At 42.6% G+C, this 7621-nt stretch overlaps 1 pseudogene; it reads right to left on the bottom strand.

Annotated features, from left to right (window-relative positions):
• LOC109222860 overlaps positions 295-7621 on the bottom strand; it is an 8827-nt pseudogene continuing 1500 nt past the window's right edge.

Below are 7621 nucleotides of genomic sequence, written 5' to 3'. Positions count from 1 at the left end.
TGGCACTTCTGACGGCTGCGCTGAATGACTGAAGAATCAACTACGAAATTTTGAGGGTCCTCCTCAAAATTCTGCCCCAGTTTACTGAGGTGGCATCCCTGGTGATGAGTGGCTGAAGACTAACTTTGGAATTTTGAGGGCCCTCCTCAAAATTCTGCCCCAGTTCCAATAGTAGGGGAAAATGAAATTTTTATTAAATTGTGACCGAACCCATAGGGCTGCCTACGTATCCCCTCTTAAACGGGAATCAGGTCAGGCGTAGTTCAAATTACATCATAGAGAAATCATAGGTGATTACACATAATATCGTTTCACTGCATCTGAGTTGATTGGCTTTGGCCAGACTTCTCCATCCATTTCTGCAAGAATAAGGGCTCCTCCAGTTAGAACCCGGTGAACCATGTACGGACCCTGCCAGTTGGGAGAGAATTTCCCCTTGGCTTCATCTTGATGTGGGAATATCTTCTTCAACACCAGCTGCCCCGGTGTAAACTTCCTTGGCTTAACTCTTTTGTTGAAGGCTCTGGACATTCTGTTCTGGTACAACTGACCGTGGCAAACTGCATTCATTCTTTTCCCATCTATAAGGGCTAGCTGCTCGTAGCGACCTTTTACCCATTCTGCGTCGTCCAACTCTGCTTCTTGTATGATCCTCAGGGAGGGAATTTCTACCTCGGCGGGGATGACCGCCTCTGTACCATAAACCAGCATGTAGGGAGTTGCTCCGGTCGATGTGCGGACTGTGGTGCGGTATCCTAGCAAGGCAAATGATAACTTCTCATGCCACTGTTTGTGACTTTCGACCATCTTCCTTAGTATCTTTTTGATATTTTTATTGGCTGCTTCTACGTCTCCATTCATCTGAGGTCTGTAAGCTGTAGAATTCTTGTGTTTAATCTTGAATGCCTCACACATTGCTTTCATTAAGTCGCTGTTGAGATTGGAACCATTATCAGTGATGATTGATTCTGGAATCCCGAATCGGCAAACAATACGATCACGGACGAAATCTGCCACAACTTTCTTAGTCACTGCCTTGTATGATGCTGCTTCAACCCATTTAGTAAAGTAATCGATCGCCACCAGGATAAATCTGTGCCCGTTTGATGCGGCAGGCTCGATAGGTCCGATAACATCCATTCCCCAGGCGGCAAATGGCCACGGTGAGCTAGTCGCAGTAAGCTTGTTTGGAGGCACCTTTATCATGTCTGCATGTATCTGACAGCGATGGCATTTGCGAACATATTGGATACAGTCTGTTTCCATAGTCATCCAAAAATACCCTGCTCGGAGAATCTTCTTTGCTAAGACAAAACCATTCATGTGTGGTCCGCATGTCCCTGCGTGCACTTCATCTAATAGTCTGGATGCTTCCTTTGCTTCGACACACCTTAGCAAACCTAAATCGGGAGTCCTCCTGTACAGGATTCCTCCGCTGTGAAAGAAGTTGTTGGATAATCTCCGAAGTGTGCGCTTCTGAGTGGCGTTGGCGAGTTCTGGATACTCCCCTGTTGTTAGGTACCTTTTGATGTCGTGGAACCATGGCTTTCCGTCCGCTTCTTCCTCAACGTTGGCACAATAAGCTGGCTGATCATAAATCCTTACTGGGATGGGATCAATGAAATTTGTGTCTGGATGTTGGATCATGGATGATAGGGTAGCTAGTGCGTCAGCGAACTCATTCTGAACCCTGGGGACATGCTGAAATTCGGTCTTTGTGAATCTTTTCCTTAACTCCTGTATGTGGTGCAAATAGGGAAGTATCTTAGAGTTTTTGGTGGCCCATTCTTCTCGGACTTGATGTATGAGCAGGTCTGAGTCCCCGATCACTAGTAACTCTTGAATGTTCATGTCAATGGCCATCTTGAGTCCCAGGATGCAAGCTTCGTATTCGGCCATATTATTTGTGCAAGTGAACCTGAGTTTGGCGGATATCGGGTAATGCTGGCCGACTTCTGATACTAGGACTGCCCCTATGCCAACTCCTTTAAAATTGGCGGCCCCGTCGAAAAACAACCTCCAACCCTCGTAGGATTCTGCAATATCTTCTCCTACAAAGGACACTTCTTCATCAGGAAAATACGTTTTCAGGGGTTCGTATTCTCCGCCGATATGGTTCTCGGCGAGGTGATCTGGTATAGCCTGGCCCTTAACTGCTTTTTGAGTCACGTAAACAATGTCGAACTCACTCAACAAGATTTGCCACTTGGCGAGCTTGCCAGCGGGCATGGGTTTCTGAAAGATATACTTCAACGGGTCCATCCTGGATATGAGATAGGTAGTGTAGGCACAGAAATAATGCCTCAATTTCTGAGCTCCCCAAGTTAGAGCACAACAAGTGCATTCTAATAAGGAATACCGGGCCTCGTACGGGGTAAACTTCTTACTGAGATAGTAGATGGCCTGCTCCTTTCTTCCCGTTTCATCATGTTGCCCTAGAACACAACCGGACGCTTCATCCAAAACTGCAAGATAAAGCAATAGGGGCCTTCCTGGCTCGGGCGGAACCAAGACTGGTGGCGTTGACAGGTATTCCTTGATTCTGTCGAAGGCTTTCTGACAATCGTCGGTCCATCTAGTAGCAGCGTCTTTCTTTAGCAATTTAAAAATGGGTTCACAAATGACTGTGGACTGGGCTATGAACCGGCTGATATAGTTGAGTCTTCCCAAGAAACTCATCACGTCCTTCTTGTTCTTTGGCGGTGGCAATTCTTGGATGGCTTTGATCTTTGATGGGTCCAATTCTATTCCTCGACGGCTTACGATGAAACCCAGCAGTTTTCCGGCAGGAACCCCGAATGCACATTTGGCAGGATTCAATTTCAGATTGTACCTTCTCAGTCTGTTGAAGAATTTTCTCAGATCTTCCATATGATCAGCGGCTTTCTTGGATTTGACGATGACGTCGTCCACATACACTTCGATCTCCTTGTGTATCATGTCGTGAAAGATAGTAATCATGGCTCTCGTGTAGGTGGCGCTAGCATTCTTCAACCCAAATGGCATCATTTTGTAGCAATACATTCCCCACGGCGTGATGAATGCCGTTTTCTCTACATCCTCCTCATCCATCCATATCTAATGATACCCGGCGAAACAATCAAAAAAAGACTACAACTCATGCTTGGCACAGTTGTCGATGAGAATGTGTATGTTTGGCAATGGGAAGTCGTCTTTGGGACTGGCCCGGTTGAGATCCCGGTAGCTGACACATATTCTGACCTTCCCGTCCTTCTTTGGTACTGGCACGATGTTGGCTAACCATGTCGGATATTCCACTACCCTGAGAACCTTGGCTTTGACTTGCTTAGTGACCTCTTCTTTGATTTTCAAACTCATGTCGGGTTTGAATTTCCTGAGCTTCTGCTTTACTGGCGGACAAGTCGGGTCTGTTGGCAGTTTATGAGCTACAATGGATGTATTGAGGCCAGTCATATCATCATACGACCAGGCAAATATGTCCTCATACCCTTTCAGAAATTCCGTATATTCTTCCTTTTCTAATGGTGACAGGTGAACACTGATGCGAGTTTCTTTGACGTTCTCTGTATCTCCCAAATTAATGACCTCAGTTTCTTCCAGGTTGGACTTAGGTCTGTTCTCAAAATTCTCAACCTCTCTAACGACCTCTTCAGGTATTTCATCTTCTTCTGAGTCTATGTCCTTTTGTTGCGTTGTTTCGTTTCAAGTCACAGTCGTTGGTTCATCGTCAAGAAAAGTAATAGTAATACTGTATAAAATAGAGTAAATGATGGAGAAAATAATAAGCGAGATATATATGATAAAATGAAATGCTTTGATTGAATCCATAATTGTTTGAAACATCGGAGCTTTTTTTCGAAATAAAAGACGATGCGGAAAGAAAATCAACTAGTAGAGTGAGCTAAAAATGAAATGCATGGTGCTTTTGTTTAGCCTTGCTACCCCGAAGCCTTCCAGGCCCTGATGGTTCTGATAGTCCAGTTATTGAGATGTGCCTTTCTGCTTAAGATGATCATGCCAGAGTGCACGAACTAACCTTTGGGGAAGGGGAATAAAACGAAAAGTAAAAACAAAAAGGTAACAAGTTAGTAAAGATTATGAGGAGAAAATGTTGCGATATTTAAACACATAGTGCAAGAATATAAATCGTGTCCTAATTTGGGTGCCTCGTTGTGCCCGAGGTAGGTCTAGCGACAAGTTGATTTGGAGAACTTGTATTGCTAAATGCCTCATTTTATTGATAAAAATAAGACGAATCCCAAAATGACGCTAAATTGCGGAAAATAAAATGTTACTAATGGTCGTGGGCCTTATTACATTAAAGCAAAAGAAAGACTCCTAACTACTTGGTCCCAGAAGGACCTTCCCCAGACTCGGCATCTTTAGCTCCATCGAACAGCTTCACCAGCTCACGCAGTCCCAGCAGCAAGTAAGCTCTAGCCAAGTGTCCCCCTTCGCTTCCCTCGGCATTCTGGCAGTGAAGGTCTTCCCACCAGCTTAGCAACCTTGGGTGAATGTTGGTTACCATGCCGAATCTGGGGACTTCGTGCCTCATTTTCTGCAAAACAAAGTGTTAGTCCCTCACCCCCGCTGAACTCGACTATTTAATCAATAATTGGCATAAACATCATTTAGTTCTCCAAATAAATGCACAGAACGTGGAGGCGTCCGTTTGGGTTTCAGGGAAACCCGATGGACTTTGGACAAGGATTATCTTAATGAGTCATTATGTGGACAACATAACTGACTCGGCTAGATTTGACCATGATGCATGTACAATTTTAATCAGAATGAGGTTTCTATTGGGTATTAGATCGGTACCCTTGAGCGGACAACTCAAGAGGGAAAGGCACGGAACCGTCGACTGCACCGCTGATCGACTAGTTTTACTGCAAATATGCCTTTGCCAAATTTAGGGGGTGATAGTATTGGAAGAGCGCAACAACTCATTATAAGCGTTGCTATAGTATTTGTTTGGCACGAGTGGAATATGATGTTGAAGATGCAGTTTACAAGAATGAAACAAATTGACATGTATTTTCACGTTCATACAATAAATGATTACAATAATTGCTCAAAAAAAAATTACAACAGTTTTGACAGAAAGCGGTAATTAAAGAAAAAGAAACAAAAGAAACAAGTCAGTTTCAAATAAAGGTATTAAACAAAATCAATAAAGAAAGCAATAAAGCCACACATAGCATGTAATGGTAAAAGCCTAAAGAATTCACCAGTAGAGTCGCCATGCTGTCGACGCCCCCTTTTTCTTCCAAAACGGAGTTCGGAATCGGGTATACGACATTCGGGAGAACAACTCTATTCCCTTGCGAGAATTGGGTTTTTTAGTTTGAAGAGTCGCCACCTAATGATTATAGTGCATTAGGACACTTTAAGGAAGAATTTGAGATGAAGAACCAGAGTTTGGGTAAGGGCTAGAAATTATCTCGAGGGGAAGGTGTTAGGCACCCCTCAAGATCCACTAGTGTGGTTCCCGGCCATGCTACAATTGTGACTTTGAATGCAAACAAACAAGTAAACAAGCAGGCATTGCAAATACGAGAAAACTATTACAAATAAGGAGCACAAAAGGTTAAAAAAAAGTGCTGAATTTTAGGGAAGGAGCAGTTTAGTTAAAAGTGCAAGTAGGAAGAAGTCAAGTACTTAGTGCGGACAATCTGAAAATTATGTGAAAAACAGAAGTCGAAAGTGCAACATCTTTTTAAGATTCAGAAAATTGTTAAACTAATAAAGAGGGAGGGGGGTCCTAGGTTTATATATTACATGGATCATTCGCACACCACTGGTACTCAATTGTACGCATAGTGTTATCGTGTAATCATCATCTCCATGTCTACCCTTTCCCACCCCGTTAAGGTATTAGATCGCGGAATGGTATCGTTTGCCTATCGCATGCTATTACCCATCCCAAGCTATCAGTCCCGGGGCATTAGGACTTCTAATCCTAAAAGGGGAAGAAAGGGATGGGGGGCCTTTATGGAGTTTAAAGGACAAAAATTCTAATCGACATTCAAAAACAAGTAACAAGTAGGGGGAATGAACAGACAAACAGGTAAGGCTCACATAAACCCCGTAAATCAGATAACATATAGTTTAGCATGCCTTTACACATACTGGTTTAGTCTTTAAAATTAAAAATTAAGCAGCGAGCGGACTGGTTCGATACATACGTTTAGACAGGAAGCCCACATTAGGCAACTTGGATCCAATTGTTAGAACTTAAGGTATTTTAAGCGAGTGATTTAGAAAGTACTGGTTCTAGAAAAGTAGTCTAATGCCGGAAAGTACAGACTGCAGTCAGTTTAGAAATAAGTTTTAAGAGAATCATGAGTATAAACCATAAAAGGAGTTCCAGAGTCAGAAATACTTAAGGAAAGAGTAAACTGCAGAACTGTTTTAAAGACAATTTCAGGAAGACCAAAACTTAGTTGGAAAATGTTTAGGCAGAATTTTAGAAAGAAACCATTTCAGAAGAGGTGCTGATTTGAAGAACTCAAATGTATACTGATTCAAAAGAGTTTTTGTCAAAAGATTGAGGCTAAAAACATTAAGACATTAGAGACCAGTTAACAGATTGTTATTGCTTAAGAAGAATCGGACGAACTTGATGCGGAATCCTATGATATCTATATCTGATCAAAAAAGTCTGTTAAGAACTGGTTAGAAGAGGTAATTATTTAATTACCCTACAGTTTGCCTAATGCATATGCATTCCCTATAGGCATGATTTCTATATGCACTGATTACATGAACGTTAAGGTCCTATAGGCAGGATTCCTAGATGACTTATATCATAATTAAACGTTAAACCCTATAGGCACGGTATCTAGGTGACTTGAATCAGAAACATCGAACCATCTTATGTACAGTATTTCTAGTGAAAAAATTAAAGTCCTAAAGTCATGATATCTACCCTTTATTGATGCAAGAAAGTAAAACCCCTCCCACACCCTTTTACTAGATTCCCCGAGTTCTATACAAGTTATTACAACCCAATGAATCAACTGAAATAATAGAAATACATCAAAAACTAACAGCTAGATCCAAGCAGCCTAATTCAATCTTAATGTCCAATAATATGTATTTAACCAACTCCGGGGTCCAGATCTCCAAAGCCTTCTCATTATCCAGGGTGTTTCAAAGTTTCAAGGAACCTCAGGGATTCCAGGCATTGCTTACACCCAGGATGCCATTATGAACAGAATGGTGCAGTGTGGAATAGCCAGCCCTCAGGCATCCAAGTTCAGAGGGAGCTCAAGGGTCCCAAAGCATGGCTTGCAAGAGAGGGGCAGAACTTATAGCTAGGAGTAAGTGCAAAGTGAAAGGGAATTAGGGGGCCATGACAAGTGGTGGTCATACCTAGCCATAAGGTAGGCTGGCACACCCCTGACCACTTGCTAGATGAACAAGTTAGGAGCAGACCTTTTGATGGTCAGACAAAGGTCTGGATAGTGATTAGGACACTATCAGACCTAAGTCAAGGCTCAAGCACATAATGGGGAGAATGGGAAGTGGGAACTGATTGAGTTAAGGAGTTCAATGAACCAGTTCAGGATCATAGACAACAATATTGGGGTGCTGCTATGCCCTGAACAATAAACTCACATACAAAGGGGTAAAA

The sequence above is a fragment of the Nicotiana attenuata genome, chromosome 2 (genome assembly GCF_001879085.1).
Source record: "Nicotiana attenuata strain UT chromosome 2, NIATTr2, whole genome shotgun sequence".
NCBI lineage: Eukaryota > Viridiplantae > Streptophyta > Magnoliopsida > Solanales > Solanaceae > Nicotiana > Nicotiana attenuata.
Note: the sequence above shows the minus strand (reverse complement) of the source record. Positions and strands in the feature narration are given on the sequence as shown.